Genomic DNA, 20,373 nt, shown 5'->3' with positions numbered 1-20,373 from the left:
GAATTGCAGTTTGGAAGAAAAAAAAAGTTAGCACGAGTGGAGGTTGGCAGCCTTGACTGTTGCTCTCTGCTCAAGAGAGATTTTGTTTTTCGAGTCATAGAAAAAAAATGATTTAAGAAAAAGAATCCTCAGCACTCAGGCTCTGCCTTCTAGCTTCAAAGCCTTTTACAAGCTGCAATTCATTAAACGCAATAATCATTTGAGGCCAGTGGACCGACCTCTGCAGGGAGAGGGGCCAAGCCCTCCCACCCCACCCTCTTTCCCTTTGTGTTCCCAGCCACAGAGAGCAGGAGGGGGTGGAATAATTGTGCTCCCACCAGGCAGGCCGCCCGTGGCCCTCAGCCCAGGCCTGCTTTTCCTCCCTTCCTTGCCAGGGCTCCACGCTCCACTTAGCCATCGGGTACAGGCTCTTCTCTCCTCGGGGCGGCATTTGTCTGCTTTTCACAAAATAGTCTGCCCACATTTTGATTTCCTTCAGACAAATGAAGAATTTCCTAGCCACAGCGCCCAACCAAGCCTAACATTCGCCCCATGGGACAGACTGCTCCCGCTTGGCCACTCAAGGGCAGAGAACCAAGAGGTATCACACCCTACTGTCACCAAGAGAGAGCCAAGGTACCCCCATAGCCTGCAGGGCCCATTGTGTCAACATGTGCCCTTTCCATCGCAGCCAGATCTGGCTAGCCCTTGGCAGTCTCCCGTCCACTACTGACAAGGGTTGCCTCTACGGTGAGGGTGTAAGCACGGCTGACTGTGGTTCTTTGGTATGGGGGTCACTGACACAAGAAGTATGTGGTCTACTGAGGTCCCTGGGTCATTCCACGGTTTGGAACACCTATTTCTTTTGCCTTCCGTTCTTCTACCTGTACCCTAACCAGATGGTTTCTTGGAGAGAGGGAACAATAATAAAGCACCCACAAGGCCCAATGATGGCATATTACATTTCATAAGAAAACACCAAGTTGCTTTTTATAGTTCCTTCCCTCCAGTTGCCTTTGCTCTCCTCAATTCTGCCCACTAGTTTAAGGAGAAAAAAAAAAAAAAAAAAGGATAATGCCCCCTTAAAACACTACATTAATGATGCCAGTGTAAGAAGGCAGGTTCGGTCTACTTTTAACAGCTGATCATTTCCTAACGGTCCTGAAAACATTCATGCATTTCATCCACACAACAACCTTAAGAGCAGAAATTTGCGCCAGGGTCTCCACAGCCACATGTTCATGTGGATGAAAGATGAATAACCATATCCAAAGCCTGTCCTGACTGCCTCCTGCCCTTCTTCACCCTCTCTACCTCTCACCGCACCTGTCTGCTTTTTTCTCACCCCAACAGAAAAGTCCTGCGAAGACCATTCCTCAGGCATGCGTTTTCTCCAGGGCTCTCTCCTCTTGACCAGAGATTTATAGGCTGCCCCACATGTAAGGTCCCACACCACTCCCAGCAACTCCATGAAGACTTTTCTATCCTGCTCCAGCCCAAATGAATCTCTTTTCTTTGAATTATGAAAATGTTCATTCTCACTGATGTTCAAAATTATAATTTTGAACTTGAAAGAGCCTTAAACTCCAACCCTCTCCATTTACGACACAGAAAATTGAGTCTCTGTGAGCTTAAGTGACTTTCCCTATGTCACAGTTAGTTTGTAGCAGGGCAAGATAAGAATTCGAGTCTCCGGACGACAACCTGCCTTACCACTTCCCCCTCAAAGATTGCCAGAGACAGGGATGCCTGGAGATCACCAAGGGCATCATGCATGGCACATCTAATCTCTTCAACGCTTTCGGCAGAATTCATTTCATTTCACAGTGAATCATACCCTTGCCTCCAACTGCATTCATTCTTACAGCACTCAATACTGCCTTGCTCTGGACATTTCTAGCCAGTTCTGTCACGAGCCCTTGCTGTTCTCTTTTCACCCTTTCTCCCCAGTTCTGCACTTCCCTGCTCAGGTCACTAGCTGGGCCCCCTCTGGACACAGAGAACTCACGTGTGTTTGCTAACACATTCAGAGTTAAAAACCATCACTTTATACTCATGTTAATTGGCACCAATATGACTGTGAAGACACATTACACGATAGGACTTAGTTATAAGGAGGAAGTAGAGATGTCTCAGAATAGACTTGTATTGATCTTTTACTTTTTAGGGGTGCCTGGTGGCTTAGTCGGTTAAGCATCCGACTCTTGATTTGGGCTCAAGTCATGATCTCAAGGTTCCTGGGATCAAGCCCCACGTTGGGCTCTGTGCTGACAACGGCAAGCTTGCTTGGGATTCTCTCTCCCTCTCTTTCTGCCCCACCTCTTGTGCTCTCTCTCTCTCTCTAAAAATAAATAAATCAACTTAAAAAAAACTTTTAAACAATTTCAAACTTACATAAAAGCTTCAACAGTGCAAAGAACTTTCTCCTTGAACTTTTTGAGAGTAAGCGGTTGACATGATGTGTCCTAACCCCCAAATACTCTAGCGTGTAACTCCTGCTAGAGAAGATATTTTCCTACATAACCACAATACAAACATCAAAACCCAGACATTCACACCAATACACTACTAGTATCTCATTTGCAGACCCCATTCAAGTTTTAGCAATTGTCCCAAAAAGGTTCTTTATGACAAAAGCATCTAATCCAGGATCATACTTAGACTTAGTTGTCATGACTTTCAATGCTCATCGATTTGGAGCAATTCCACAGTCTTTCCGTGACCTTTGTGACTTTAACTCTTTCAAACATGTTACAGGCCAGTTATTCATAGAAAATGTCTCAATTTGGGGGCGCCTGGGTGGCGCAGTCGGTTAAGCGTCCGACTTCAGCCAGGTCACGATCTCGCGGTCCGTGAGTTCGAGCCCCGCGTCGGGCTCTGGGCTGATGGCTCAGAGCCTGGAGCCTGTTTCCGATTCTGTGTCTCCCTCTCTCTCTGCCCCTCCCCTGTTCATGCTCTGTCTCTCTCTGTCCCAAAAAAAAAAAAATAAATAAAAAAAACGTTGAAAATGTCTCAATTTGGGTTTATTGGCCATTTCTTCATGATTACATTAGATTATGTTTTGAGGGCAGAAATATCACAAAATTGATGTTCTCATTATTATTATATTAAGGCAGTATCTTATCAGGTGGTATATCACTTGGTCCAATTAATAACATCTTACTAACAGCATAATACAACATTAGAATACAGAACACTTAAGAACATAGAACGTAAGGAAGTTCTAGAATTTACAGAAGCACAATAATAGGGAAAGATTTTAACAAAATCCTCCTTGTTTTTGATAGATCAAGGGGCAAAAAAGTAAGTAAGGAGAAAGAGAATTAGAGAAATACAATTGATACAGTTGTCTCATTTTATATATATTGACTTCTGGACCATATGAGCAGATAAATATTTTTCCCCATAATTGACATGCTTTGGGTCACAGAGAACACAGCACTAAGTTTACCAAATAAGGCATTTTATACTTTATTTTATTTTATTTTTTTAATTTTTTTTTTCAACGTTTATTTATTTTTGGGACAGAGAGAGACAGAGCTGAACAGGGGAGGGGCAGAGAGAGGGAGACATAGAATCGGAAACAGGCTCCAGGCTCTGAGCCATCAGCCCAGAGCCTGACGCGGGGCTCGAACTCACGGACCGCGAGATCGTGACCTGGCTGAAGTCGGACGCTTAACCGACTGCGCCACCCAGGCGCCCCATTTTATACTTTATTTTAATAATAAAAGTAGAAAACATTTAAATCACTACTTGGTTATCCAAACATGCTTTTATTTTATTTATTTATTTTTTCAACGTTTATTTATTTTTGGGACAGAGAGAGACAGAGCATGAACGGGCGAGGGGCAGAGAGAGAGGGAGACAGAATCGGAAACAGGCTCCAGGCTCTGAGCCATCAGCCCAGAGCCTGATGCGGGGCTCGAACTCACGGACCGCGAGATCGTGACCTGGCTGAAGTCGGACGCTTAACCGACTGCGCCACCCAGGCGCCCCCAAACATGCTTTTAAAAGTTACTCTTGGGACAGAGAAAATTCAAAACTATGATTAAAGAATACTGAGAGAATAATAATAATGAGAACATCATATTTTATAACCTGAAAATATAATCATATTTTATGAGGTCAGTGTAATCAGGAGCATATCTGTAACATTAAATGCATTTTTAAAGAAAGAATGAAGTATACTACAAATTTACTGAAGACGTTATAAAGAAAGCCAAAATACCAAAATAAAGAGGAAGATGACCCATTAAAGAAGAAGCCAAAACTAGTGAAGTGAAATTGAAAGAAAAGAAAAAACCTGATAAATAGAAGAGCTGGATAAACCTATGATCACTAAAGAGATTGGTATTGCTTCAGAATTGTACGTACAGATCAGTGAAATTCTATCAAGTACCTAGAAACAGAGTTCATGTATAAGTATTTCCTATATCAACAATGTGGTATTTAAAAAAAATTTTTTTTAACCTTTATTTATTTTTGAGACAGAGAGAGACAGAGCATGAACGGGGGAGGGTCAGAGAGAGGGAGACACAGAATCTGAAACAGGCCCCAGGCTCTGAGCTGTCAGCACAGAGCCCGACGCGGGGCCCGAACTCACGGACCATGAGATCATGACCTGAGCCGAAGTCGGACGCTTAACCGACTGAGCCACCCAGGCTCCCCAACAATGTGGCATTTTATATCAACAAAGGATGACTCTGTTACTCAATAAATGGAGTTGGGAAAATAATTTGGTAAATGGAATTAGATTTCCTACCTTATCCTATGGAGCCTTAAATTACAAAGAAATTAAGAAGTTACTTGTGACATTAAAAAATTATTTCTGAATACTAGGGGGGGAAATGAGTATTATATCCTACAGTGGAAATAATCTACCTAAGTAGCATCCAGTATACAAAATAGCATCAAGACACTCTAAAGGTAAAAGATTACTACATTTGATTATATGACATTTAAATAATAAGATAAAATTAAAGGAAATGACAAATTAGCAAAGTATTTGTATCATATAAAACAGATAGAAAATATCCCAATATATAAATAGTTCTAATAGAGCAATTAAAAATAGGAACACCCCATTTATTGGTGATAATGTATCTACATATTTCATCAACAAAGAAGTGAAAAAAACACCAAATCACACTAATAGGCAAAAAGGTTCAAATTCAAGTCATGAGATAGAACTTTAGGCTTTTCAATTTGACAAAGATTAATGAAGATACAGTCTATCCAATGTTAGACTGTAAAAGATACATTTCATATACTATTGATACAAATACAATTTAGAACATCTTACTGGTGAGAAATAATGTAGTACGTATAAAAAATTTAATGTGCATATTCCATTTCTAGAAATGTATTTTAAAGATATAATTATGAAAGTGAGCAAAGACTTATGTTAAAATAAAGACAACCTAAATGTCCAACAATAGGGGTTTGATTGAGTAAATTATGGTATATGAAAAAATGAAATAATATTCAGTGATTAAAATCATTTTGCGGGGTGCCTGGGTGGCCCAGTCGGTTAAGCATCCGACTTCGGCTCAGGTCATGATCTGGCGGTTTGTGAGTTTGAGCCCCGCTACGGGTTCTGTGCTGACAGCTCAGAGCCTGGAGCCTGCTTCGGATTCTGTGTCTCGCTCTCTGTCTCTGCCCCTCCCCTGCTCACGCTCTGTCTCTCTCTGTCTCAAAAATAAATAAAACGTTAAAAAAATTTTTTTAAATCATTTTGCAAAAAAATATATAACACTGAGTGAAAAATAGCAGGGTATAATAGAATACGATTCCTCCTTTAGTTAAAAATATGTATATATATAATATATAGTTTCTTTATGTATAAGGAAGAAAAACAGATCAATTTATACCAAAGTGTTAATATATGAACAACAGTTATCCCTATTTGAATGATTTTTGTTTTTCTACTGGTGATTCTTGGGTTTCCCATGTTTGTCACAGTGAGAATGGATATTTTTATAAACAAGAAAAGAAAATCTGCTATTTTAAAAAAAGGTATTTGAGCCCTTTAATGACAGTTACTGAATGTTTTTTCCCCAAGATTGCTGGTAATGAGCTTGGCTCAGAGCAAAAGCCAGGTCTACTCAGGTTTCCTTCTTCTCGCCACCCCCTCTCCCCCCTCCCCTGCCGCCCATAACTGTCCATCTACCCTTCCTCCCATGCCCTGAATCCCCAGAGTGCTCCTCTGTACACAAACAGCTCCTTCTTTGAGCCCTTTCCTGGGTTCCGAATAAAGAAAGGGCTGGGAAGCCCCATCAGGCATTGGGCTTTTCACAGCAGCTCCCATCTTCTTCTCTAAACCCCTAGGCAGCTTACGATCCAGCAGACTCTCATCCCTGCATGACTCTCCTGAGTCCCAGCCAGCCCCAACACAATGGGCACTTCACAGCTTCTATGGAAACGAAGCCAAGCCAAGAGCCCAGCGTGGTCAGAACAAAGTGTCCAAGCTACAGAGCAAAGTGCAGCCTGTGGCGATTGCTGTCAGTATCTGTACGTCCAGGGCTCACAACAGAGCCCCGTGGAAGAGCAATGACTAACCAGAGCATCTGAGGCCAGCCTTGGATGATTTGCTCACAACAAGACAAGAGTCTTACTGCAATAATTGAGGTCAATTCTGCAGAACAAAGCTAAGAAGACACTGTCCTCCTATGCACATGGCCTGGATGGACCTGGCTTCTCTGGATTTCTATAAGAAAAAGAGGGAGAGGACATGAACAGTAGGTAGAGTGGGTTCCAGGCTACAAAGCAGTGTGATTTTGGAGGCTTCCATTTGCCTCTAAGTCTCTCCCCAGCTAGCTTCTGTCAACTAAAATAATTTCTAGATGCCTTAACACAGTCACTCCATAAGAGTCCCTGTGGGTGGATTTGAGGCCTTCTCCCCAGAGGGGAGAAACAGAAAGGTGGCCAGGTGTGCTCTGAACGTATTTTCTAAGTGAACAGATCTAGGAGGAGACCCTGCATGATGAGGGGCCACTGCAGGGCTCTGGGACTAACAGGGAAGAGAGAAAAACAAAAAGAGAGGTCTAAAGCAGGGTGAAGGGGTTCAGAGAAATAGTTTTCCTGACTTTATGTCCTGGCCCAGCCCTGGGTTTGGGGTTTCTGCCTGTTCTCAGTGCTTGCCTTAGTGGGGTGGTACACAGGGAAATAGGAGCTTCTTGTTTGATTTACATGTGAGCTGGGCTCAGGATAGGGTTATCCAGCTGAGTTCCATCGAATTCTTGCTCTGCATTGAAGGTAACAGTCATTATAAGTTTGGTTATTTGGAAGGGAATTTAATATAAAATCCATATGGGTTTAATATTCTGATGGGTCCCTTCATTTTCACATGTTTAGATCCAAAGCTTTTGCTTCAGTGGCAGGCACTCAACTTTTCCATCCCCTTCATACTTATCAAAACTTACCTGTCCAATATCCTAGCTCTCTGACAGCTCCTTCTTCGGGGAGTGAAGGATGGAGAGTGACTGGTATAACAGAGAAGCCAACATTGAACATCACTAGGTGCCAGTAAGGTATCCACATACAGTGTGACCCACATACAGTGTAACGTGTTCCTGATTGCAGAAGTCATATTATTTTCACCTCACCTAGTAGGTTGAGGAAGGGACTTGGACCATAGTGTTGGGTGATGGGAACTCATTTCGCCTATAGATACAGAAGGCCCCCAAACTAATTATAGCTCATGCCTATGCTCAAAGTCTCAAAGATCCCAGGCTGCTCCAGACGAGGCATACGAAGAGCCACAGCCACATCTACTCCATATGATTCCACAAAAAGCCCTTTTATTCTGTATTGTCAGCATCTGTTGCTTCAATGGACTCCTCCCATTGGTCTATGAAAAGCTTAGGAAACAGTCTTCCCTTTGAGGAAGCAATTTCAATAACTCATGATTCAGTAAAGAAGACTTCTCAGGAAACATTTCCTATCAATGGACTTCAAGAATGTACAAATGTCTTCCTTGTCCCTTGCATGTTTCTCTAAGTCGTAAGCAAAATAATCATAAACCAGACTTGCTATATTGTTGCCACTTAAACAGCATTTGGGATGATATATCCATTTTTTTTTTCAACGTTTTTTTTTTATTTATTTTTGGGACAGAGAGAGACAGAGCATGAACGGGGGAGGAGCAGAGAGAGAGGGAGACACAGAATCGGAAACAGGCTCCAGGCTCTGAGCCATCAGCCCAGAGCCTGATGCGGGCTCGAACTCACGGACCGCGAGATCGTGACCTGGCTGAAGTCGGACGCTTAACCGACTGCGCCACCCAGGCGCCCCTATCCATTTTTTTAAAAGATCAGAGAAGCTGGCTCTGTCTGTGCCTAGAATACTAGCAGATCCTTGACATACGAGAAATGGGGAAATGGATGGAAACTGAGGAAAAAAGGACAGAGAAGACTCTAGAAGCTAGAGTCTCCCCACACTACTCTTCCATAAGAAGGTGGCTTTGTTTTTGCCTGTTTTCTCTTTTTCTTAGGAAAATGAGGAGGAGTTTCTCTTTTTATAAGTCATCGGTTTTTTTTTTTAGTGCTATCTCCATTAAAAAGTAAACAGAGGTGCCTACGAATGACTCCACATCTACATTCTTCAGACTTTGGGCAAGCGGGAGAGAGAAGAATTTTCCCTAACTCGCCACCTGCTTCAGCTGTTCCATCCCCTGTCCCCCTATCTTGAGAGCTTCCTTATTTAATTCAAGTCTTGTATTTGCTTTGGGCTTACAGTTAATACAGTAGGTCTTCTCTGCATGACAATCACTTTAGTCCACAGATAGCTCTGGTTCGGGGTTCTCCTTTCATGCAAATCATTTTTTAGATCACCTCATTTCTCCCATTTCTGTCGGAGGAGGAGTTGTTTAAAAAAAAGAATTCAGCTCAACGCCTTATGTCCAATTGCAGGGATTCTCTTTAACCTAACCACTGGTGTAAGGATACATATAAAGATACAACTGACTTGAGAGAAAATAATCCTTATATTTATAATCAATTGATTTTTGACAATGGTGTCAAGGAAATTCAATGGGGAAAGAATAGTCTTTTTAACACAAGGTGTTAGGAAAATTGGATATCTATATGCAAAAGGTGAACTCGGACCTCACGTTATACACAAAAGTTAGCTTAAGATGGATCAGACACCTAAATGCAAAGGTTGAAATATAAAACATTTAGAAGAAAACAGGAGAAAATCTTCGGTAACTTCAGTTAGCAAAGACTTCCGAGATACAACACTGAGAAAGAACACGATAAAAAGAAAAAAAATTGATAAATTAGATTTTATCAAAATTCAAAACTTTTGTGCCTCAAAAGACATTAAGAAAATGAAACTAAGCCACAGGATGGGAGAAAATATTTTTGCAAATTACATAACTGACAAAGGACTTGTATCCAGAATATACAAAAAAAAAAAAAAACTTCTTACAACCCAATCATAAAAAGATGAACAACTCAATTAAAAATGGACCAAAAATATAAATAAACATCTTACCAAAAAAGGTATCGAATGCCTAATAAGCACACAAAAAGATTGTCCACATCATTAGTCACTAGAGAAATGCAAATCAAAATCACACACAGTATCATATTATACCCACCAGAATGGCTGTCAAAGACAGGTAACAGAATACATTGTCCAGGATGCAGAGCAATAGAAACCCTCACACAGTGCTGGTGGGAATGTAAAATGGTACAGGTGCTTTGGAAAAATGTTTGATAGTTTCTTAAAACTTAATCATAAATTTACCATAGGACCCAGCAATTCCAGACCTACATATCTACCCAAGAGAAAGGACAACATATGTCCATGCAAAGATGTGCACTCAAATGTTCATAGCAACATTATTCACAATCGCCTAAAAGTGAACAGAACCCAAATGTCCATAAATGGATGAATAGATAAATGAAAGGTGGTTTATACAAAAATGGAATGTTCTCAGCAATAAAAACAAGTGAAATATTGAAAATGCAACATGAATGAATTTCAAATACATGTTGAGTTAAAGAAGCTGGAAACAAACAGATTACATATTGAATAATTCCATGTATGTGACATGTCCAGAAAAGGCAAATCTACAGAAAAGGAAAGTAAATTAATGGTTGCTTGAGGCTAGGGTGAGAAACAGGATAAATTGTAAATGGATATGAGAAATCTTATAGGAGGGATGATGTTTTAAAATGATTATTGTGCTGTTACATCACTTAATAAATCTACCCCCCAAAAAATCACCAAATGGTACACTTAAAATGAGTGAATTTCATGATATGTAAACTTCACCTCCATAAAGTTAAGTCAGTCACAACCAAAGCAAACGCAATGAACGAAAATTGTAAAGATAAACTCTCAATATCAATTTCAAATGTTTTCTAATCCTTATTAACACACATACACACACACAAAGGGAGGGAGAGAGAGAAAGAACAGTTCTCTAACTGCAAAAAAAAAAGAGAGAGAGAGAGAGAGAGAGAGAATGTCTTTATGTCTTTTCTGGAAGTGCAAGATGATCCATTAACAAAAAACAAATTCAAACTAACCTAGCCATAATCAAAGAGAATGCTAGTTATCTCCCACACATTTTCTTTGTAAAAGATATATCGCAATAAGAATCAGTCCTGAATCTTGTATTCTTAAATTACATACTAGGGCAACCATCCATATTTTCCTCAAAGATCTTTTCCAAACAAAAGGAAAAGCAGGAAGGAAAGAAATGGGGAAAAGGGATGGGAGGGAGGGAGAAAAAAAAACTAACAAACTAGAAGAAGGGACGGACCTCAAGCCAAACTCCAAGGTTGGACAAATCTCACAATGGTGAACCAAATTCCCATAGCTCCAACTCATGGAGCCAGTTTTCAGGAAGAAGAACCCACTGCCACTCCTCTCCCTTAGTACACATGCTCTCTGACACTATTCCTGAATGAATACAAACACGGAAGTTATACCCCCGGATTGCAAGCAAAAGCCGAGCTACCCCCCTCCCTAGGTTGATTAGCCCTAGGAACCATCAAAGTGATCAAATGTTCTACCCTCTGGTGGCAGGGCAATATGCAAACCACTACCTATTTATGGAAGCCCCCAGTCCTGAGGAGAATACACTCTGTCTTTTGCCATCAGTGTCCAAACCCAAAGTCAGATTATTGTTCATAGGGTCCTGTGATCTCTTTAACAATCCTGTTTTGTTTTGTTTTGTTTTTTTTCCTTTTGAAAGGGTGCTGATCACTAGACAATCAAGATTCATCTAAGGAAGAAATATGAATTGTGAGGTTTCAGAACATGTGTCTGCAAGATCAAACTCTGTAGCTGCTTCTCTCCAGGGTTAGCCCTGGGATGATAACCAAGGTATATCTGCGATCAACTTCTTGTCAACTGGCAGCTGAACTGGCCCCTTGCAGTCAGGCAGGACCTGAAGAGGAATCACGCTGGGGACATGACATGGGTCTAATTCTCTTTTAAGACCTGAGACCTTTTTTTGGTAGGCTGGAGAGAAGGGTGTGAGAAATGAACCTCCTCCTGACAACAAAGAAGCAGTTCTGGTAACTGTTTATTTTACCCACAAAAGCTCTGCATGTCTATCAGACAAAAGGTGGTTTGTTCCTTTACAGACTCATTGATACTGTGGAATTGGCTGAGGTGGTTCCAAAAGGTGTTTGGCCAGTGCAAATGTATGAGCTTGGAGAAGGGCTTGCCAAATCCTGTTAAGGTTTATAGAAGTCAAGAAGCCATGGCATTCCAGCTCTGGTCATATTTCTCAAGTTCGGCTTAAGTTTTGTGCTTGCAGTTGACTGGCTTTTTGTATTTTGATTTTCATTAACACAGAAGGCTTGCTGTTGGCAATAACGCCTTGGAACGTCCTTGCTGGAGCTTAACATTTCAGCACATTTCGCATTGCCTAATGATGGAGTTGTGGTTTGCCAGGAAGGGACTGTTAACGCTTTCCTCCTAGAACTGGGTAGAACTATCCCCATGCAAACCTCAGCTAGTTCAAACAGAGCTTCTGTAATGGCAAAGGGAGAGAAAAGCTGCTATAAATACTTTTATAGGCTGCATAGGTGATTTACAACCCGCTTTATTAATCCTATAAAAAAGGCACAGCTGAACGCCTTTAAGTTACATGCATACAGATGACTAATTAAATACACAGTTAAAAGTCTTGACCTAGCACAATTCTGACCATTAAGGAAATAAGTCTTGAATTCCCCCGCCCCCAGGCAAAAGTTTTGGGATGAATTTGTGGGTGGAAGAAGAGTGGGAGGGAGCTGGAGGGGGAAGGTTGACACCATTGGTGATGGCAGGTGAGAGAGCTGAGGGGGAAATGGGGTTTCTGCTGGTTCATGTTTACCCACTCTTCACTACACTTACTAAAGACAACACAGGAGCCTTAGGACTGCCCAACACTGCCAAAGGCTGCTTTCTCTGACTTCTGACAATGACGAGGCCATGGTTAGATTGACTGGGGATGAATTAAATTGCCTTTGGATATAGAAGAATAATAGAATCCTAACATTCATGTTGAGAGGGATCCTACTAGCAGCCTTTCTCACCCAACTGGTTTATTATCTCAGAAACTGGGATTCAGGGATGAGAATGACATTTTTCAGTGACAGGACTGATACATGGCAAAGCCAGGATGAAGATCCAGAAGCCACCTTGAGAACATTAACTTTCCTGAGACATTCAGGCTGTGTTGCCAGGAGACACAACATATTTTGATGGGGGGGCAGGGGGTAGGGACTAGGGGATTAGTGGAAGGCAAGTCAGGTAGGATATAATTCCAAGACTCAAATGTTTGCCAAACCATTTATCAGAAACATAAAAGGCCCTTTCAGCTTTAAGGTTCTTGGAAGGGATTGGAAGAGGAGGGAGTGGCCTCTCCCATCAGAGGACAAGCCCCAACAATTCTCCCATCAGCTAAGTGGGATTTTCTTTGTTGGTTGGTCCTCTCACAAAGTCAAGCTCTGAAAAAACATTTTCAGAAGCTTCTAAATCAGGCTGTGAAAGTGTTGTCTGAGAACACTAGGCCAATGGGTCAGGAAGATTGCATACCATGCCTGAGGGGCCGCTTAAGGCAGCCAATATTATTCCTCCTGCATTTAGCAGTTGAGGTGACCCACCCAAGTCAAGGTCACCTCCACACCTGCATGCTGCCCACTTAGGGACTGCAGCTGAGAACTTCCCCACCCCACAACACATCTCTGCCTGCTTTGCCCTATTCCCTCATGACTCTGGGGCCATTTCCTCAGCTCCACAATGGAAGACAAGCTTTCTTCCCTGTTTATACACGAAGCACAGAGGCTTTTGCCTATGCCTAGAAACACTGCTCTCATTGCTCTCACTGTCTTTCATTTATCTTCCACCCCTTTCACTAGCGAATCCTGATCTATTATTCAGGTTTTAGGTCAGATGTCACTTCCAAGTCAGAGAAGTCCTTCTGGATCCTAAGAGTGGGATCTGCTCCCTCAACGGGCTATGCACACCCTTGTCTCATAATTGTCTAGGTTCAAGTTGGTTCCTGCTAGACTGTAGGCTCCGGTAAGGTCTGCAGTTATCGTATCTCTAGCATACAAGATGGTGCCTGGCATACAGAGGGATGCTCATACCACAAGCACTTGTTACATTTCCAAGTGATCCTCTTCCCCCTCCTCATTTCTCTGTGTCTTTCGTGTCTGAAAACAGTTTCATAGAATATAATTGTTTTCATTTCAAATTAAAAAAAAAATATTGTCCTCTAGATGCAGCAATATGGAAGAATATGATTGAATATGGAGATTGAATTAGTCTTCTAGGGCTGACATAACAAAGTAACAGATGCTAGGTAGCTTAAACAACAGAAATTTATTGTCTCACTGTTCCCTTTTGGCCTCCAGGCCAGAAGGCCAAAATCAAGGTATAAGAAGAGTTGGTTCCTACTGTGGGCTGTGAAAGAAAGACCTGTTCCAGGCCCCCTTCCTTGACTTGTAGATACCTGTCTTCAAGTTCACATGGCATTCTCCCTGTTATGTCTGTCTCCAAATTTCCCCCTTTTTGTAAGGACACCAGTCACTGGATTAGGGCCCTCCTTAAAGAACTCATTTTAACTTGATTACCTCTATAAAGACCATATCTCCAAATAAGGTCACATTCTGAGGTCCTGGGGAGTAGGACTTCAATATATGGATTTGGAAGGATAACAGGGACAGTGGAAGTCATTGCAACTATAGCTAGCTGCTTGAAAGCCTAAAATCAGAATGAAACAAAAGTACTGGATATGGTCACTTTTTGTGGGGTTTGGAAAGCCAGGTTTGGTAGCATATTCTAGGGACATAACCTTCTCCAAATTCGAACATTCAAACCTTCAAGACCCTTCACTGTATCACAGAAACACCTTGATTAAGGAACACCCTGGGTCACCTGTCATAGTCAAAGAACATTACCCCTTTTCTCTCATGATTACTCCCATGACCATGACAAGAAGCAAAGGAAAACTGATTTTTCCAAAGGAGTTACGAGGTTTCCATTCCCTGCTCTAAACTCACATGATTATTTCCAGGATAACTGTGAAATTAGAACTTAGGCCATTATCCAGTGAGTAATCAGCTAAGGTCTCTTAGAGCTGCATAGGCCTCTGCTTGTTCAATCAGCATTTCTTCTCTCGGTCCCCTTCACGACAAGGCCAGAATCCAGCAGACCTCTAAAGCAGCCTCCCTCCTGCTTCCATCTATTTCAATTTGCATTTGTAGAGTGAGTGATATTGAGTATCTTTCCATATGTTTATGAGCTACTCATATTTCCTCTTTTGTTAGTGCCCTTTACATATGAATATATAATATATATATAACATTATATATATATACACACACACATATATATATAATTTATATATGTTGAGTATAATTGACACACAATGTTACATCAGGTTTAGGTGATATATAACTGGAAGCCTATATATCCCTCTCCCTTTTAACCCATTTTGTCCATCTCCACATCCCCTCCTCTCTGGCAACCATCAGTTTGTTCTCTGTATTTATAGTTGTGATTCTGCTTCTTGTTTAATTCTGTTATTTGTTTATTCATTTGCTTTGTGTTTTAGATTCCACATGTGAGTGAGATCATACAATATTTGTCTTTCTCTGTCTGACATGTCACTTAGCATAAAAGCCTCTCAACCCATGGCAAGATCTCATCCTTTTTCATGGCTGAAAAGTATTCCAGTGTGTGTGTGTGTGTGTGTGTGTGTGTGTGTGTGTATCACATCTTCTTTATCCACTTCTCTATTGATTTACACATGGTAAATACTGCTGCAGTAAACATAGGGATGTATATATCTTTTCAAATTACTGTTTTCATGTCCTTTGTATAAATACCCAGTAGTGGAATTACTGGATCATATGGTATTTCTAGTTTTAATGTTTTGAGGAACCTCCATACTGTTTTCCATAGTTGGCTGCATCAGTTAAGGTAGGACTTAATGTGGTTCTTTCTCCTTCCCCCAGGTTCCCAAGTTTCAGTTTTATTTATGATTTCTTCCCAGCCAAAAGTTTAAATACTTAGGCACTCAATAAGTATTCCTGTTTATCTTTTACTCACATGTGTTTTTCTCTTAGAAACTTCGCTGATTCCTGAGTGGCATCTTCTGTCCCCTGCCTTTTTCACCAGGAATAGTTCATGTCTGAATTCTTTAGAAGTCTTGAGGAACTGCACAGTTTCCTTAAGCGATAGGTTTTATTTTCTCAGGGTGGCTTTGCAATATCCTTCAATAGCATCAAATAGCACTTCTATTCATTGTGTTTATTGTATTTTATGTAATTGTCTGTGTAGATGTCTATGTCTCTCACCAGACTACCTCCATTGAACGTAGGGACTATGTCTTGTTCAGTGTTGCAGCCTGAAGCTTAACATGGTGGCTGGCAAACAACAGGTGCTCAATAACTATTCTCTTAAATGCCATCACCTAGGCCTTTCCTGTGCTTTGGGTTCCCCTTATCCTTCCATTGTCCATGTCTCACATACTAAGTTTGCTCAGATTATTGAGACCTCAGTATCTAATAACATTGTCAACCCACTAGTCACATGGTGTCAAGATGGATGATCAAGTGTGGTGACTCCACTCCAAAAATAGTTTTACTAGAAAAAAAGGACCTAAGGAATGAATTCTTTGGAATCTCTCAAATTTTATCCCTAGGCCTGTTTTTTTTCTTTTATTCTTTTTTTTGTGTTTTTTTTGTTGTTGTTTTTTACGTATGAGGCTGAACCAGATTGAGTGACTTTGTCACCCAATACCTTGGCCACTTCTCAGATTAATCTTTGTCATTTGTTCCTTCTTACAGTCACACAGCCAACAAATACCCTATATTTCATTTTGCTGTTACTGGTCCTAAAGGGTGGGGAGTTCAATCGCTATTGAGACATGGATGCTACAGAAAGAATTTTAGATTCCCCTTCTATGTGGCCACTGAATAGAATAATAGAATAATAGGATCTTATAACTCAGGGTACACATAAAACAGCCACCATTGTTGCCCGCTCCCACAGACTGGTGCTGAGTGAAGAGAAGACACACACATGCTGAACTACTCTAAACCTAGAAATTAGATATGATGACTTTGTTTGAGAAAAAGAACCCTGCTTTGTGTTTCTCATTTCCACCTTAGCAAACTTAGACTGCTTCTCAGAAGCTGGGCAAGCATGTGAAGGGAGGGAATGAGAAGAATGAAGGGGGATGCGTCTGTCAAATCCAGCACAAGTTTGCTTTTGGATTTGCTATGAAAGTGATTCATTTCATAAACAATACAGCTGCTGCAGGAGGCAGTCCTGTCAGATTTGATGGATGGCTGTGTATCTCTGGATCTTCTGCAGTTGTCGGGGCAGACAGGCTTTGGGGCCAAGCAACCATATCAAGTACATCTTGAGTCAATAAGAAATATGAGAAGTCTTCCTACCAGTGATAAAATATAAGAAGAACGCAAAGTTTTCTGAATAGTAGAACTTTGGACCCACTCTACATGCTGGCCCCACTTGCCTTTTGACCACAGTTTCACATTTGACCTATCCGAGTTCTCCTGCTTTGCAAGGAAGAGTTCTGGGGAGTCTTTTTCCCTTTTATAGGGCAAGTCAAATCTCAGTTGGTCCCCAAATAGGAAAGCCTGAATAGGGAGATGGGTAAGGGATAAGGTATTATGAGGAAAGACTGGATTTCTGGGACCTGTGAGCTTCAAAGGACAAATCCATGAATTAGATAACGGCCCTTCTCTTTTTTTGGCCCTCCCTCCTCATTATTAGCAGAAACACCACCAACAGAACAGCTCCTGGGGGTCACAAGCAGTGAGAACCAAGAATAATCACCCATGAGCTGTTTGCAGATAAAAGAATATAGCCAACAGTAGAGCTTTCTGCCATCTGTCTCCTCCACTCAGGCTTAAGGGACAGTGGATTTTGCTCTAACCTGACCTTTCATCTCCTAGAAAGCTTGAGTCCTTGCCAAGAAAAGCACTAATTTTGACAGAGGGAATGTGATTAGAAGAACTCTGGAAAAGTCCTCTCAGTCAAATATATCTACACACCCACTCACTTCTCCTGGTCTCTGAAAGCCCTACCACAGTACCTTTCGTTAAGACATTGAAAGAATCTGTGAAATTCAATCATAAAAGGGTGGAACATGAAGCCATTTCTCACAAGACATACCTAAAGGAAGCCGATTCTGGTGCCCACCAGCAATGTATGAGTGACTTTGCTCTACATTTTAAATGTTTTTATTTGACTAATGTCAAAATCAAAGTCCTTTCAACAGTTTCCTTGAAGCACCCAAAAAAGCAAAACCAGAAAGGGAAGCCCTTGTCGTGTTTGAGTTGGATGGTTTATGCCCCTGCCTGCTATTGAGCTCTCTCTGCCCACGCTCACTTTGATTCTCCAGACTGCCTTCATGTTTTTCCTTCCTCTGAGAATCTTCCAAATCGCTTATCAACATCAGCTGCAATTCCTTTGTGTCTTGTTCTGATCATAATCTCCTAATCCTCCCCAGATGCCATGCCAAGTGCAGTGGTGCAGCCGGGACTGTAACCACAGCTCATGACTCAGCATCTCGGACAGAAGAGCTGGGCCTCTGGCCCCAGGGACCTATGCCAGCACTAGCCATTCACTCTTTCCAGGCCCAAGGGACAACTGTCTCCATTCCTATTTTGCTAGGAGTAACACAGAACTGTGGGATGGGCAGAGAGGCCAGGCCTGAAGTGAACAAGGCTGGAACAGGCGCCTGCTGACAGGGGAGCCCACACAGAGCTGGATGCAGCCTTAGCACTAAGAGCTTTATTATTTGGGCTAGGCTTTTCCTCAGCGTGAGCATTGTGATCATAAGTATAGCAATGCTAGTTATCATTTATGGGTTATTTGATGTGGGCTAGGGAGTTTCCAAACACATCTTCCATCTATTAGTTCCTGAAATACCATAGCCACTCTACAAAGGCAGTTCTATTCTTCTCTCCATTCTTCAAGCGAAGGATCGGATCTGGAGCCTGAAATTGCAAAGGGATTTAAACCCAAGCAACCAACTTCAGAGTCCACACATTTAGCCACATTAGTCCTTTTCAAATGAGTAGACTTCTGTAGCTCCAGGTTCTACAAACCTTAAGAGAGAGCTCTGTATTCCTTTCCTACTAAGTCAGACCCAAATCATTTGCATGCCGAGAAGGAGAGCCCATACGGGGTGGGAAGCATGTCACAGGCAACAGCTGTGCTGCCTATTAATCAACCTTTGGTTCTTGTCTTAAGAGTCAAGTGACAGTGTCTCATCCACATAAACCAACATCTTCTGTCAATTTACAGTTTCCGTGATGAAAGAGGACAACCAAAAAGTTGCTTCCCATCCAAAAATGATTGAGGGCATTTGGTATGCAGCAAGCTTCAGACAAGGGACACAGGCAAGTATGGCTCTCATCCACCTGCTCGTGGCCCTGTGGCATACCACAAACTAGCAAGGATGCAGTGCCCTTCATGGTATGCCACAGCCCCAAATGCATATTTGTCACATACCATTCACTCTGGCAACATGCATTCCACATACCCCAGAATTCTGCAACTCATGCTATTTTGTCTTCTGATGCAACAGCTTGCTGACAGTAAAGACTTCTTGATAGAAGACCTCTGCTCCAAAGCTGAATGTTATTTGACTAATGTGTTAGATTCTTCCCCCCGCCCCCACTTTAAGCCACACCTCCTTAATCTTCACACACCCCAGCCTGCATAGCCTGCTAAAAATTCCATTCTGTCCCAAAGAGGACTGCATTCTAGATGATCCCTCGTGTCTTTAACCCAGGCTTGTCGCGGGACTTCTTGACACTTATGGCTGCCAAGAACAACTTGGAATTCTTGCAGTCAACATACTCCATGCTCCTCCTGGCTTTCCTTGACACTAGAGAGCTCCAGCTTTCCTGGGCACATTCCATCCCGACTCATCCCACCCACCCTGGTCCCCTTTATTTGCTCATTGGGTGGTGTCACTCAAGCTTGTGAGCTTTTCTTTTCCCTTAGGCAGGGATTTAGATTTGATGGTTTTGTCAGCTCTGTGTGGTCCAGGGCAGGATGTAGTATTTAACTACCAGGAGATTGTGGCTTCCTGTCCTGATTCTTGTGCTAAGAACATACCCAGGTGCCAGTTGTGTTCGCAATTACTAGGTTATCAAAAATCCATGTGGACAAAAAATTCTGCCCCTATCTTGATTACTAGGAACACCTTCAATGTCAACTTTACCTCCCCCCATTTCCTTATATCCGCTGCTCCAAAACAACACGTCTTCTTTCTATTTAATGACCCCTCCCTTGTTTAATTTTCTTCTTTCATCTCTGCTTTTTATATATGCTGTTTTAGACGTTTCATAAACTGGTTTCAATGCTTTCTTACTGTAAGTAGTAGGAAGAGTAAAGGAAGAAGTTAAAGAATAAAGTAACAAAAGAACCAAGGAGGGGGAAAAGAAAGGAAGAGGTAAACAAAATTAAGAAATTCCATACAGAACTCTGTCCATATCATATAAGATCAGAATGCCTTAGCAAATTTAGCTTTTTCATCTAAGCAAAACAAGGGGCAACCAAGGGGAGGGAGCATCTGAAATCTCATAGGTAAGAAATGAGTACCTTCAATTTCTTATATTATATGCACATCTTCACAGGTGAGGCGATTCTCTTTCTGATTCTCTTTCTCCATCTGTAAAATGAGGTGGGAATTATGGAACTGAGCCACAATAACTAAGGTAAGACAATCTCTTATAAAATATTACCATTAAAAATACAAAGTAGCATTATTAAGGTCAACTAAAAACTCTGTTCCAAGCAGTATACTAATTGTTAGAAGAAAACAATCATTTGTCTGTATTATCTAGGCAGAACCACAAATGCTAATTCCACCTTGTAAAGTGTTCTCTGTGTTTC

At 41.6% G+C, this 20,373-nt stretch overlaps 1 long non-coding RNA gene across 1 annotated transcript in view; it reads right to left on the bottom strand.

Moving 5' to 3' along the window:
• Positions 1–20,373, bottom strand: part of LOC147584346 (uncharacterized) — a 448,130-nt gene that overhangs the window by 35,475 nt on the left and 392,282 nt on the right. Inside the window, exon 3 of the long non-coding RNA XR_015248619.1 lies at positions 20,080–20,149. This is a non-coding gene — a long non-coding RNA (uncharacterized LOC147584346). The remainder of the gene's footprint in view (positions 1–20,079; positions 20,150–20,373) is intronic.

Source organism: Puma concolor, chromosome A1, assembly GCF_028749965.1.
Source record: "Puma concolor isolate L17-30 chromosome A1, mPumCon1.1.hap2, whole genome shotgun sequence".
Classification (NCBI taxonomy): Eukaryota; Metazoa; Chordata; class Mammalia; order Carnivora; family Felidae; genus Puma; species Puma concolor.
This window is presented reverse-complemented; position numbering and strand designations above follow the sequence as displayed.